The 15,960-nt window shown below is 36.9% G+C and overlaps 1 protein-coding gene across 7 annotated transcripts in view; it reads left to right on the top strand.

The window, feature by feature from the left end:
• Positions 1-15,960, top strand: part of DISP1 (dispatched RND transporter family member 1) — a 193,956-nt gene that overhangs the window by 153,929 nt on the left and 24,067 nt on the right. The gene's annotated exons all lie outside the window — the stretch shown is intronic.

Here is a 15,960-nt window from a genome sequence, read left to right as displayed (position 1 = left end):
AACATTACTAGGACTTCATTTTTATGTATTTTCATAAACTTGAATTAACCTGAATTTTAACTATGTAAGGTTTTGCTTAAACTTTTATCTTTGGCTGTCTTTAAACAATGATAGACTGGATTAAGAAAATGTGGCACATATACACCATGGAATACTATGCAGCCATAAAAAATGATGAGTTCATGTCCTTTGTAGGGACATGGATGAAATTGGAAATCATCATTCTCAGTAAACTATTGCAAGGACAAAAAACCAAACACCGCGTGTTCTCACTCATAGATGGGAATTGAACAATGAGAACACATGGACACAGGAAGGGGAACATCACACTCTGGGGACTGTTGTGGGGTGGGGGGAGGGGGGAGGGATAGCATTAGGAAATATACCTAATGCTAAATGACAAGTTAATGGGTGCAGCACACCAGCATGGCACATGTATACATATGTAACTAACCTGCACATTGTGCACATGTACCCTAAAACTTAAAGTATAATAATAATAAAAAAAATAAAAAAAATAAAAGGTGATCCTTTAGGCAAAACTAATCCGTGGTGATAGAAGCCTGAATGTTGATTGCCTCTGGGGACAGGGTGTGATTATTGATTGGGAAGAGGCACAAGTGAGCCTTTGGGGTGCTGAGAAAAGTTGTATACTGTGATCTGAGTGGTGGTTACATAGACGTGTACATATGTAAAAATGCATCAAACTCTACACTTTAACTTAGTGCCTTTCACTGAAGACTTGAGTGAAATCAGAATGGTTTAAAAGAATGACGTGAGGGATTTAAGAACTCCCCCCACCACCAATCTTAAAACTTCCTTCACCCTCTTGGCCAGTCCATATACACTTGGAAGGCAGGGACAATACTCTATTAATTTTTGTATTCCTGGTATGGAGTGGGAGGGAGGATATATGCAGTTGGAGGAAGAGGGAGATGATTTCCCTTCAGGTCTGCTCTTACTAGAGTTTCTTAATAAACCCAATTCCACTCTGAGTTGCCACCTCGCCATCTTCAAAATGTCACCATCTTCACATCAAGGGGGAATATGTATATATAGATAGATAGATAGATAGATATGTAGAAATATTCCCCCTTGATGTGAAGATGGCAACATTAAGCAGCATTTTGATTTCAGAATCTGAGAAGTGGAGGACTTTGTGACATGATCACATCCTTTCACCTGTCTTCCCTTATTTGCTTTCCCAGTTGCATCTCTGTTAGCCTCTCATCTTCCTAGTTTGGTACTTAAGAGCAGAAATTGTATCTTTTATTTCTTACTGTTCAATTTTAGGGTGGAGAAGAGATGACAAAAGGAATGATTTAATAATGCTGAGAAAATAAAGGGCTGTCTTTAGGCAACCCTTCTTAGGAGAGGTCGTAACACATCTTTTCCATCTCTCTGTCAAAGATGGTATCTAGAAGCAAGCCAAGATTATAGAAAGATTTAAGTTTTCCATACGAAAGAGCCAGATTTAAGGCCAGGGAGAAGGAATAGAAAGGGTGATTTGAACATTTATGACAACAGAGAGCCCTTGGAGTCTACATATATAAGACTTTTTCCTCCAAAATACTTCAACCTATGATGTAAGTTAGGTTCTGGGAAAACTTAGTAAGCTCAGTTGACTTGGCATTGAATGTGAGTTTGCTTTGTAAGAAAGATCTATATGCACAAGGAAGGCATACGGGAGTCTTGGTGTTCATGCATTTGTCCTGTTATGAAGTTGTTCTGAAGGAACTGAAAGCCCCTTCAGGATCTTTGTTCTAGACTCTAATTTAGCATGTGCATACCATAGAGAATTATAGTTCTTATATTTGGTTTGGGGCCCATTTAATCCTCCAGTCTTTCACTGACTAGAATTGTTTTCAAGCTACAGATGCAAGAATAACACTGTAAACCCATTCTCGAAAAGGGAATTAGGATTTTTTAAATGTATTCTGCCCTGGGACTTGCCTGTGTTGAAGCCAAAATAAAACAATGTGATTCTGCGAAAAGAACTGGTAGACACATCAATGGACACACTAGGAAAAGTGAAACAGACTGCACAGCACATATAAAACTTCTGTAAAGTCAAACCCCTTGATAACTCAGTGGGCACCTGACTTCCACTTAGTTCCCATTCTCAAATGGGGTCAGACTAAAATTATTTTCTTCTTACAAGCCAAGAAACCATATGCAACTCCCCTTCAGGAAATGAGGAAACAGAAAATAGATCCCCATTTTCCCACTATTCTCCTAGCCCGGTTTCCCAAAAACTGGCTAACAAAATGGGCTGTTGTATTTCTAGAAAGACCATTCGACTCAGAATCTATGTTCATCCCCACTGTTAATTAAACCTCAGTGAATAACTGTTACTAGATGGCATGAAACTATAGCCCATACCAAGACCAATTTGGATGGTTCAGCCAGACTCTGGAAATTCAATCCCATAGCTGCACAAGTGTGCCATGATTAGCTATTATTCTCACGATATTGGGTGCTGTACATTTTGTGAAAATTAATTTTTAGATTTTTTTCCCCCCTTAAAACAGAGTTTTGGCTGGGCGTGGTGGCTCATGCCTGTAATCCTAGCACTTTGAGAGCCAGAGGCAGGTGGATCACCTAAGGTCAGGAGTTCAAGACCAGCCTGGCCAACATGGTAACACCCTGTCTCTACTAAAAATACAAAATCAGCCAGGCGTGGTGGCGCGTGCCTGTAATCCCAGCTACTTGGGAGGCTGAGGCAGGAGAATCGCTTGAGCCTGGGAGGTGGAGATTGCAGTGAGCCGAGATCATACCATTGCACTCCAGCCCGGGCAACAAGAGCGAAACTCCGTCTCAAAAAAAAAAAAGGAGTTTTACCAGAGATGGTAATTGAAGCATCAGAAAGTAATAGAGCTGACCTAGATGATTAAGTAAGTGGAATTGGGAAAAACTAACATCTGGATCAAGGATGACTCTTTAATTGTGAAAGCAGTCATAGAAATTACTAAGAAAATGCTGGGCACAGTGGCTCACGCCTGTAATCCTAGCACTTTGGGAGGCTGAGGTGGGTGCATCATCGGAGGTCAGGAGTTCGAGACCAGCCTGGCCAACACAGTGAAACCCCATCTCTAGTAAAAATACAAAATTAGCCAGGCACGGTAGTGTGCGCCTGTAATCCCAGCTACTCAGGAGGCTGAGACAGGAGAATCACTTGAATTGAGGAGGTAGAGGTTGCAGTGGTCCAAGATCATGCCATTGCACCCCAGCCTGGGCAAAAGGAGTGAAACTTGGTCTCAAAATAAATAAATAAATAAAATTACAAAGAAAAATTACAAGTATTGAAAAAAAATTTAATGCCTATCCGAAAACCATCTTAAAAAATACCACAAACTAGGAAAACTGTTTGCCACAATTGGGTATGTTTCCTAGCTTTAATTCAAGATTCTTATAAATAAATGAGAAACAAGTTGCAATCTAACGTAACGTAGTAGTGTGGTTACAATCGTGTGATATGTAAGTAATGGCAAATATAATGGAACATATGGCTACTAAAAATCATGTTTTCAGAAGATTTTAATTACGTGGAAAATGCTAATCCAAAGTGATAATACTTTATGCATCTAGTATGATCCTAATTTTGTTTATATTTAATTTCTATATTTAGGCAAAAAGGAAAAAATATTCAGAGAAAATAGATCAAAAAGAGTTACAATGTTTTGTCTGTGTAGTAAGAATATGGGTGATTGTGTAATTTTCTGCATTTTCTTAGGCTTCAAGAAAATGAATGTGTTAGTTTTATAATAAGAAAACAAACCAACATTAAAACAGAAAATATATTCCTCATTAAAGCTTTCCTCTTCCTTTAAAAATTAAAGTTTATATTTTAGAATAGACAAAACATTAAATGAAAAAGTCTACTAAAGGAAAATTTTTAGAATGAAAAAAGGGGTGTATATTGCCTTTCTGAGATAGTAAATGAGAAACTCAGGAAAAGTACTTTGGGAAATTTTTAAATACCCCTTTTAACTTGAGCACTCTTTCATATTTACTCTTCTGATAAAACTCACTCGGTTGGTAAACTAGACGATTGCTGAGCAATCTCAACATGACCATCTTTAGTAACCTGGCATTATTTCCTACAGTGTGACATGCACCAACACGATGTGTTATTGGTGTCACCCGTTCATCAATCTCCACCTTCATCTAAGGCAGACAGATGGGGAATTCTGCCCTGTCTTCCCAGCAAGCATTTTTGAGCTCTTTTTTTTTTATTATTAAGTCATTTATCTAGTCATTTAAAAAGTCTGTCTGTAGCCATTCACATAAAGAGCTGGCATTATTTTTCAAAGCATTTTAAAATACTGGTTCTTGCTACCTTATGGGGGGATCATTTTTATTGCTTATTCACGTGAAATATTTTAACATCGAATTTTGATTACAGGAACCTGGCTCACCAGCTTTAGCCATGCCAGAGTGTTGAAATACTTTAGGAGACTAAAATATGTGGTGATTTGAATTATCTAAAATTCCACAGGAAAATACAATAGAATTTCACAGCAGGAAAGGACCTTAGAAATAATTTAATCTAACTCTCCTTATTTTGCAGAGGAGATTGAAGCCAAAGAGGTTAAAACCCAAGATTAACACCCAGTTTGAAACTGGTCCTCTGATTTCTCATTGCCGTCTTTTAAAAAATGCATTATACTTAGAATTTGTTTATAAAAGTTGTCATATAGTATTTGGGTGTCACTGGCATATATAATAGATTCTGGAGTTGCAAACAGAATCTATATCGTGACAAATTGAATACAATGAATTTAAAGTTTTCCCTGGTTGCCCTAGTGCCCAAGTGTAACAGGGACATTATTACAGTTTGAGATCATGCAGCCCCAGCATGTTGGGGCTTTCCCTACTTTTCTTCAGAAAAGTCTCATTATTTCCTCAGTTTAATTATTTTAAGTTTAGTTGATTTTTTTCTTTTCTAATCTCAGATTTTGACAAGAAAACCTTTTAAATCAGTATTATTTTTATTAATGCTGATTGTTAGAATTTTGCTTTGACCCTTATTAAAGATTTTGACAATTATTTGAGTTACAACAATTTAAATTTTAAGTTTGAGATTAAGCATGAGGAAGTTTAGATCAGGAAGAAGAATCAGTTTCACTACATATTTTTGTCCTTAAAAGCATAGCTAAAGAATTTCTATAGAAGTTTGGGGGAAATGTCTCTCCTCCTGGCCTGTAAAATGAAGATATCACAACAGCTGCAAGGTATTGGTTACACCGTTGGAATTCATTTTGATACAGTGGATTTTTTATTATTTTTTAACCCCGCACCCCCTAAGTTTTTTTTTTGATAGCAGGTGTGACTTTTAACCTTCCAAACTCAACCTTGTACGATACCAAGTAATTTTGTAGTGACAAAATGATCCAAGATATGTGGGAAATGAACTTAAGAAAGATTAATAATGTTTCTGTAATTTTAAGCTCAAGTAACAGTTCTTACATTGAACACAATGTAGACAAACTACAAATTGAAACTAAGCAAATGTTGGAGGAAAAGAGAATCCGCACATTGATGAATTATGATTGTGTTTATACTTTTGATCTGTGGTCTCATTGATGAAGGCCTTGTCCTGTTAATAAATGAGCAAATTTGAGATGGGATCTTAGATATAAAATACATAATTTGAACTTACTTTCAGAAATGCAAACATACCTTCACTGAGGTTATAATTAACACAGAAACTCTTTATGCGATTTGTATAGTTTATAGTGAAAATGTGGAAAGGTTTTAGTATTTTATGTAAGATCCGTAAAATTTTGAAAGTGAGAAATGTGTGTGTATCTTAATGAAGGTAATAAAATATATTTTTTGAATTAGGCTTAATGTAAGTTCCAAAATGTACTTATAAAACCGTACCCTCAACCTGTAGACTAATCTTTTGAGCAACTTATTTGTGTTGTAACTCAAATTATCACTAACTTCACTTCAGTAGGCACTGATACTATTTTCAATTATGGTTTGAGGCACTTCTAATTGTACTTATATAAAATATTAAATAATAGTGAATATAGAAATATGTTATAACATGCGTAGGATATATAAACTTTGGTTTATCCAAAATGTCACCAGAATTATTTTCTTATAATATCATATATATTTATGACAATAGATGCTTATAATTTTGATTCACATATTGATAAGATTGTCAGAGGCTTTCTAAATTACTTAAAGATTATTTTCCTTTTTTTCTCTTTATTCTAGGTCACTGCAGTAGCTCCTAACCTGCTCTCCTTCCCTTTAGCATTTCCCCTAGCTAATTCATCCTGCACATTACTACCAAATCAGTCCTCCGAAAATAGTGTTTTTATCCTATCAGTTGTTACTCAAGAAACTTTAGCCACTTCCTATTTCTATTATCCACTTCAATCTCTTGCTTCCCCTCAAACAACCCCTAATCCAGTAAGTTGTGATCCTCACTATTCCTTCCTAGTAAATCCTCACTGACTTTGCTTATAGGTGTTGACACAAGGTTTGTTTCCTTTCCCTCTGCTGTTTCTCTGTCTGAAACCTACTTATGTCAAACCTTAATTCTAATTATGTTTCTTAGGTCAAGTTTCAGGGGCTATTCTTTGGACTACTCTGGTCCAATATTATCTTCCTATTCCCCATTCACTTAATGTTTGTACTATACCTATACGTTATAATTACTTTCAATGTATTGTTCTCTAATTGTTTCTTGTCTTGAGGTCATATTTTCCTGGCAGATTGTCCAAGACAGTGGTTCAAGCTCTGACTGTGTAGTCTCTATTTCAAGACCTACTGAACCAGATCCCTGGGGAGGGGGTTGGAAATCTCTAGTTTTAGTAAGCTACCCAGGTGATTCCTGTGGTCATCAAATTACTTGGTGTCACTTAAACTGGCAGTGAATTAAACAGAATTAACTATAGATTATATTAAATGTATTTTAAGTTTTTGGAAATGTATGATCTTTGTATAATGTTACTTCTTTTCATCTAAATTAGAGTTAGCCAGGATGCCCCATTCTCCCCAAATTATGTAGAAGTGAGAAATTTTCAAATAAAATGTTTCTATCACATCTACATAAATCAATACATATGCAATTACCCTTTATAAAAATTCAGTTCACTTTTTAATTATACAACTAATTTATGAACATATGCTCATGAGGAATTCAAAAATGCAAAATGAAACTCACTTTTGATTCTTTTCCTAATCCTTTTCTTTCCTGTCTGGTAAACAGGTCTATTGATTTGCCAAGTTCCCTTCTGAGCTTCTACAATACATTTATGTATTTTGTATTTAGTTTTTTTTTTATGTGAATACAGTATGAGTTGTTTTGAAACTTATTATTTTGTTTTAAAATTCTTTCCATATCAGTATATGTGTATGTATATGTTTGTATATGAACGTGTACTCACATTGTGTAGTGCCCCATTGCATGAATGTGCCACCATTTATTTAAGAATCTTCTTATTAATAAGTGAACATTAAGGTTGCTCTCACTTATTTTCCTTATTGTAAGCCACACTTCAGTGGACATCCTTGCATATGCCCTCTTGTGCACAAGTGCCGTTTGCTTTTGATTAGGAAGCTCTTCCCATTTCTGCATTCCTTTTCATTTTTAGTTCACAAACAATACCTCATAGCCTACATCAGTGTGCAGTTTTCCTTTTCAGTGTGTGGCCAATAAAGCACAGGATCAAGTCAAGATATTTGGATTCTAGACCTGGCTCTGCCATTGACTTGCTCTATGATCTTGGACCCTTTTCTCCTTTGTTTCATAAGGGTGTTAAGTGGGATGACTTTTAGGGTTTCTTACAGTTCTGACAGTCTCTTATTCTAATTAGGCTTGTGGGTGTGACAACATCGATTTTTATGTCACATTCAGCTTGTAGCAAGAATCAGTTGATCTTGTTAAGTAAATTATAAAAGTGTACAGTGCTGACGAATAAAAGGACCTTAGGCTTTACTCTAAATGAGTCTGCATTACTCCTAACTGATGTTTGAATGCCATTTTTGGATGAAAAAATAACAGTGTGGTAGTAGTACGTTTTTTCTCTTGGATAATTCTCAACAGCTTATAGAAAACTGTTACACACACCAGCTCATTTTAAAGTATTATCTCTTTCTCACAAATCCTGAGTAATTAAAGGAATTGCTCAAGATCATCAAGATCATTCAACTAGTAAGTTTCAGGGTCCAGACTTTAACTTCACACCTTTTGATTTCTAAGTTCACTGTTCTCTTAAAGAGAAAAAAGTATTTTTTCATACTCAAAATAGTTATTCAATATATGCTACATTTCTTTTTTGAACATTTATAAAGTATGTAGTATTTACAAGGTGCTCTTTAAATGTTAGTCCAGCCTTTCTCTCATGCCTCCTAGCTTATTTTGTATAGAAGCTGGCACTTTGTCCAGTTTTAACAGTTCTAGACACCAAGATGACCAACGCTTTTGAGTCAGCATCTCGTAAGCATTTAGGAAATGCATCACACAAGTAGTTGTGGTTTTTGTTATCCTTAAAATCACTTGACAGAGACCATAAACATTGAGCTCTAGTGCATGAAAAATGGGTTAGAGGCCAAGCTTAGCTTGTCTGCAGGGTATCTCTTTCATCTTCATGATAGAACCCAAGTGTGCCAGTGATGTTTCATGGAAATACTTAATATGAAGAATGGCTTTGTTTTTGTTGGGAATCTTTTAAAGAATGCTCATCAAATTGTGGATTTTTTTTATTTTCAAATATTTTCTTCCTAACTTACCAGTGCTGAACTGAAGTTACTACTTGCAGAATAGCCTCTCACAGAAAGACAGTATGATACAATCCAATGTGACTTTTGAGGTTAAAATGTGCTACTTACAGCACTTTTTTGCTTAAAAATTTGGTTACTACCATAAAGCTGAATGTAGGTTTTCTTCATGGTGCAATCTTGCCTCACAGCCCCACTGACCTCCTGGGCTCAAGCAATCCTCCCTTCTCAGCCTCTTGAGTAGCTGGGACTACAGGTGCATGCCACCAGGCCAGCTAATTTTTTTATTTTTTATAGAGATAGGGGCTCACTATCATGCCCAGGCCAGTCTTGAACTCCTGGGCTCAAGCGATCCTCCCACCTGGGCCTCCCAAAGTACTGACATTTGCAGGCGTGAGTTACCGCACCTGCCTGAGACTGTCCCTTTGTAGGTTGTGGTGTTAATTCTGCAGTTATGTCTAGAATAGAGTTCTCTAGACTGATGGGAAAGTTTTTGTATTTCAGTATTCTCATTTGCTTTACAAGCTCCCTTTCTCTTTCCAAAAATTATTAAAAGAGAAAAAAGGTGAGCAAAACAAAGAAACAGACAATTTGGAGCTTTTCCACATTTTTTCTGTTTCTTAACTTTACCCCTTTCACAATCCTTTTTTTCTGTTACCTTTTTTAAAAATTTCCCTTGCCTCTGTACCCCTATTATCTTGATTACTCCGCTTGGTACCTCCCACTCTCCCTTCTTCTGAGAACTTTACAGTCTCATTAGTTGTCTTCTTGACCGATACAGGTACACATACCGCAGTTCATTGGTCATCAGAGTACTGTAGCCAAGGTTCTCAACTGCTGTTCCAGTTCTCAAGTGTGAAGTGCCAAGGGCAATTTATTACTAATTATGAGAACCCCAGTTTGCACATGCTTTGCTTTTTTAAAAAACAGGTATGAGCTTAGCCCTCAAATAATGTCACTGTCACTCACTTGCATAGAGAAATGCTTTCTTGAGTGGGAGAGAAAGAATGACGCTGCAGCTTGTGGACTGTCTGAGGACCCAAGCTTATCTACACCACAGCCTGTGGGAGTGTGTGGTGGGACACGCAAATGTCATCTTTCCTTGGGCCTTTTCCCAGCAGAAAAAAAGGCTAAAAACCTAATCAAAGAACAGGAAAATGTTCCCACTGATGATTATTGCTGTTTATTTGGGTTTGTTTTTATTAAAAGGTGAATGCTGGAAAAAGATAGTTTCTCTCTCCAAGGTTAGATTTGTTTACTTTTACTAGACAAGACTTAGTAAAAATAAAAATTTGTTTATTTTTACTAACACAAGACTGAAGTTAGGGTGAAAGTCATCCATAGGTTTTATTAGGTAGATATTAAAAGTAGCAAATCCAAAGGATTTTACAAATGGAGGAAGACTGCTTTTGATCTATGGAAGTATGTAGTAGACTCCCTTGCTAGCCTCCTTTCACAGGTGTTTCTGGTAAGAGATTGCAAAAGCAGAATTAAAGAAGGCAGCACTGTAAATCAAACAGGTTTCATGTTTTACCTGTAGTGTGGTTTGGGTGTTTCCATCATCTGTTTGTCACGTCCATTAGTATAGAAACTTCAGAGGGATCTAATGTTTTCCTAGGAGGTTTCTTTGTGGTAACCTCAATTTTTCTTTTCCAACTGATGTTGACAGTCTCTACTTACTGTCTCAATTTTTTTAACATAAAATGAAATCTTTACTCAAGCAGAAAGACTATGATGAATCTATAGTTGTTTCTCTCCAGGGAGTAAATTAGTCATAGATCCATGAATTTCTATTTAGTTAAAAGAAAAAGTTAGTGGCAGAGAGAGGGTTTACATTTGTTACAACCCAAATGTCTGTAACAAAATACCATTTCTTTGCTCAGTACATGTTCCAGAATTATGGCTGTGAGGATAATTTTAGTTCCAAAGACAGCAAAATCTCCTAATTTCTCTTGGAAATTCAAGATGTATTTTTAAGAATGCATAAGTGAAAAACTGGGATTGAAAAATTAAGATTTTTGTATACAAATGATTTGCTTCCTTGTCCAGTGCCTTACTCTCTGGAAAAACACATTTGCTTTCGTAGCTCATCAATAGTTTCATCACTGGTGTTCAGATAGCATATTCTTTTTTTTGAGATGGAGTTTTGCTCTTGTTGCCCAGGTTGGAGTACAATGGCGCGATCTCGGTTCACCGCAACCTCCGCTTCCCAGGTTCAAGCGATTCTCCTGCCTCAGCCTCCTGAGTAGCTGGGATTACATGCATGCACCACCATGCCCGGCTAATTTTTGTATTTTTTTTTTTTTTTTAGCAGAGATGGGGTTTCTCCATGTTGGTCAGGCTGCTCTTGAACTCCTGACCTCAGGTGATCCTCCAGCCCTGGCCTCCCAAAGTGCTGGGATTACAGGCGTGAGCCACCGTGCCCAGTCAGCATATTCTTTTTTTTTTCCAAAGAGGGCTGACAAATAAAATATGTTTTATTTGTTAAGGACTTAGTTGTCTTTTCTTGGAAAGGCTTAATTACAAATATTTTTTGTCTGACTCCCATAACTTTACATGTACTTCTTAGATTACTTGTCTCTATATTTTTATGATGTCATTGTCATTTTCTTTTTTTTTCGAAATTCTTTTTTTTTATTATTATTATACTTTAAGTCTTAGGTACATGTGCACAACGTGCAGGTTAGTTCCATATATATACACGTGCCATGTTGGTGTGCTGCACCCATTAACTCGTCATTTAACATTAGGTATATCTCCTAATGCTATCCTTTCCCTCTCCCCCCACCCCAAAACAGGCCCCAGTGTGTGATGGTCCCCTTCCTTTGTCCATGTGTTCTCATTGTTCAATTCCCACCTATGAGTGAAACATGCGGTGTTTGGTTTTTCGTCCTTGCGGTAGTTTGCTGAGAATGATGGTTTCTAGCTTCATCCATGTTCCTACAAAGGACATGAACTCATCATTTTTCATGGCTGCATAGTATTCCATGGTGTATATGTGCCACATTTTCTTAATCCAGTCTATCATTGTTGGACATTTGGGTTGGTTCCAAGTCTTTGCTATTGTGAATAGTGCCACAATAAACATACGTGTGCATGTGTCTTTATAGCAGCATGATTTATAATCCTTTGGGTATATACCCAGTAATGGGATTGCTGGGTCAAATGGTATTTCTAGTTCTAGATCCCCGAGGAATCGCCACACTGACTTCCGCAATGGTTGAACTAGTTTGTGGTCCCAGTGTAAAAGTGTTCCTATTTCTCCACAACCTCTCCAGCACCTGTTGTTTCCTGACTTTTTAATGATTGCCATTCTAACTGGTGTGAGATGGCATCTCATTGTGGTTTTGATTTGCATTTCTCTGATGGCCAGTGATGATGAGCATTTTTTCATGTGTCTTTTGGCTTCATAAATGTCTTCTTTTGAGAAGTGTCTGTTCATATCCTTCGCCCACTTTTTGATGGGGTTGTTTGTTTTTTTTTGTAAATTTGTTGGAGTTCATTGTAGATTCTGGATATTAGCCCTTTGTCAGATGAGTAGATTGCAAAAATTTTCTCCATTCTGTAGGTTGCCTGTTCACTCTGATGGTAGTTTCTTTTGCTGTGCAGAAGCTCTTTAGTTTAATTAGATCTCATTTGTCAATTTTGGCTTTTGTTGCCATTGCTTTTGGTATTTTAGACATGAAGTCTTTGCCCATGCCTGTGTCCTGAATGGTATTGCCTAGGTTTTCTTCTAGGGTTTTTATGGTTTTAGGTCTAACATTTAAGTCTTTAATCCATCTTGAATTAATTTTTGTATAAGGTGTAAGGAAGGGATCCAGTTTCAGCTTTCTACATATGGCTAGCCAGTTTTCCCAGCACCATTTATTAAATAGGGAATCGTTTCCCCATTTCTTGTTTTTGTCAGGTTTGTCAAAGATCAGATGGTTGTAGATATGCGGCATTATTTCTGAGGGCTCTGTTGTGTTCCATTGGTCTATATCTCTGTTTTGGTACCAGTACCATGCTGTTTTGGTTACTGTAGCCTTGTAGTATAGTTTGAAGTCAGGTAGTGTGATGCCTCCAGCTTTGTTCTTTTGGCTTAGGATTGACTTGGCAATGTGGACTTGGCAATGTGGGCTCTTTTTTGGTTCCATATGAACTTTAAAGTAGTTTTTTCCAATGCTGTGAAGAAAGTCATTGTTAGCTTGATGGGGATGGCGTTGAATCTATAAATTACCTTGGGCCAAAATCAATATATAAGCCAGGCACAGTGGCTCACACCTGTAATCCCAGCACTTTGGGAGGCTGGGCGAGGGCGTCACTTGAGCCCAGGAGTTTAAGACCAGCCTAGGCAGCATAGGGAGACCCCACATCTACAAATAAAAAATCTAAAAAATTAACTGGGTGTCGTGGTGCATGCCTGTGGTCCCAACTACTCAGGAGGCTGAAGTGGGAGGATTACTTGAGCCCAGGAAATTGAGACTGTAGTGAGCTGGCCCACTGCACTCCAGCCTGGGTGACAGAGCAAGACCTCGTCTCAAAAAAAAGAATTTAAATTTAAAAATTTTTAAATAAAATTAATTTATAGTTGTAGTGATGGTTGCATAACTCATGAAAGTACTAAAAACATGGAATTGTACACTTTAATTGGGTGAATTATATGGCATATGAATTATATCTCAATAAAACTCATTGAAAAATCAATATGTAATTGTATTTGAAAATACAGGTTTTGGGGATTTTTGGTCTTTTGTAGATTCACCAGAAAAACTAAGTGTGCTTCATGGCTTCTTCAGATGTGAACGTGTTCACTGAAAGCCCAGTCTGTGTAAAGCTGCTGAGCCCTCACCAGCTCACTGGAGTGGCCCTGCGCTCCATCCCTCTATGCACACTTGGATAGCCCTGGCCAGCTGAGCGCTGCAGGTCGGGAGGCTGCTGTCTCCTACAGCCACACACTTCTGCTCCCAGCATTTGAAAAGTTGCTTACCAAACCCATGCATGCCAGTTGGCTTGTTTTGGTAATTATGTTATCTGATTAATTTTTTTAGTTCACTTATATATAGATGCTAGAAGAAAAAGTTGTTTTCATGAAAAGAAAATTGTAGCCTTAGGAAAAAATGGTTAATTGCTACAAAAAAATTTTACTGTTGAATTAGGCATGGAAGAGAAAATTGTAAAAGATCTGGGAAAAAATCATCAAAATTTAGATGTGTATTGTAGTCAGTATATCCAGGATACTCACAAGTATCCAAAGTCCTCAAAAACTCAGTCATAGACAATGCAGCAGGTCTATGGTTTATGTAAGAACAGATTGACATTTATGTTTATGTTACTATTAGATATTTAAGGAATGTATGTAGAACTTCAAAAAATGTTTCTCTTTAATTAACCTTTCTGATTAACCAACAAACTAATGGTTCCTGCAGCATTGAACAGAGAGCCTATATTGTAGGATATAGAGGCACAAAGAGAAACTTACAAAGTTTAGTAAAATGTTGAAAGAGTTTAGGATTGACAAATAGGAATGGGCTGATGTAACAGCGTGTGTGTGTGTGTGTATAAGAGAAAGAGAAACAAAATAAAATTTACCTATATTAGTATTTATGTCCCTAGCTTCTTGCTTTTTAAATTCATTGTCTACTGATTTCAAAGCTGTTAAGTATGAGAAAAGTAATCAAAGATCCCCATTCATTAATCCAACATGCACTGATCTGACATCCACAAAGGACCATACATTATACTAGTTATGGAGATATGAATACAAATAAGATATGGTTCCTTTTTATGTATCTAATGTCTTTTTTTAAGATTTTTTTAAAAATGAATTATCTTTACTGTACATATATAAAAAGAATGCATTTTTGGTATCCTTTATAATGCTGTAAATATTCAGGCTCACCTTTTTTCTTAAAGCAACAAGTTCTTGGCTGGGCACAGTGGCTCAGGCCTGTAATCCCAGCACTTTGGGAGGCCCAGGTGGGTGGGAGGTCAGGAGTTCGAGGCCAGCCTGGCCAACATGGTGAAACCCCATCTCTACTAAAAATGCGAAAATTAGCTGGGCTTGGTGGCATGCGCCTGTAGTCCCAACTACCCAGGTGGCTGAGGCAGGAGGATTGCTGGAACCCAAGAGGCAGAGGCTGCAGTGAGCTGAGATCGTACCACTGCACTCCAGCCTGGGCAACAGAGCAAGACTCTGTCTCAGAACAACAACAACAACAAAAACGACTTCTCTTATGCTGTTCTTAGTGGAAACTCAGACTTAAGTTCCACATCTGCCAAAAGAAAAGACAATTATTTTCTGTATAAGAGATTAATACTTTTTGCCCTATGGGCTTTTCTTCCTTGGTTTTACAGACAAATACTCACAGGACAGAGAGCAGCAAATTAGGTATCAAGAGACTTGAGTTCTCACTACAGCTCCACTATTAAGATGCTGAGAGACCAAAGGCAAACTGAAGCCCATCTCTAAAAATGAGGCTGCAGTGGAATTGGAATATATATTCCCTAAAATTCTTTTCGGTGCTTGCAACTTCTGAGATTGTTCCATCTCCTTGGTTTTAATATTTTAATGGGCTTAGAATCCATAATGAGGGCATGTAAATAAAGCTTGAAATTTAGAACACATGCATCTTTTGTATCAACAGTTTAATACAAAGTGCATTCTAGAATGTTAGCTCTGTGTAGTTGGGAACCCTGTTTGTCTTGTTCATGGGTATACTAGGAATTAGATAAATGTTTCTTTTTAAGAGTGGGTACATGTATCTGAGTGAGAAATGTAAATGGAGAGAGAAAATAGGAAAGAGAACTTTAGATCTTCAAGAAATTCCAAGGTAGGGTTCCAACTGTTGGAAGAGTAATAGCTTAAAGTAGAAAGTTTGGAGGACAGGTTTTTATATTTTGTTTTGTTTCTCCAAGTATGGTACAGTCTGGTGAAAGAGTATGTAGCTAGGCAATTCAATTATTCAGTCAGCAAGTATTTATATATCCTCAATAAATTAGTGTAGTGGTTCCTAAACTTTGGGTCATGCAACCCCTTTACAGTTTCAAAAATTGTTGAGAACCTTCAAAGAGCTTTTGTTTATGTGTTTAGCTGATATGTACCATATCGGAATCAGAACTGACAAATATTAAATTATGAAACTCGTTAAAAATTATAAGCCCATTACATGTTAACATAAATAACACATTTTGTGAGTAATAATTACATTTTTCAAAACAAAAAAGTTTAGCAAGATA

This window comes from Pongo abelii, chromosome 1 (assembly GCF_028885655.2).
Source record: "Pongo abelii isolate AG06213 chromosome 1, NHGRI_mPonAbe1-v2.0_pri, whole genome shotgun sequence".
Taxonomy (NCBI): domain Eukaryota; kingdom Metazoa; phylum Chordata; class Mammalia; order Primates; family Hominidae; genus Pongo; species Pongo abelii.
Note: the sequence above shows the minus strand (reverse complement) of the source record. Positions and strands in the feature narration are given on the sequence as shown.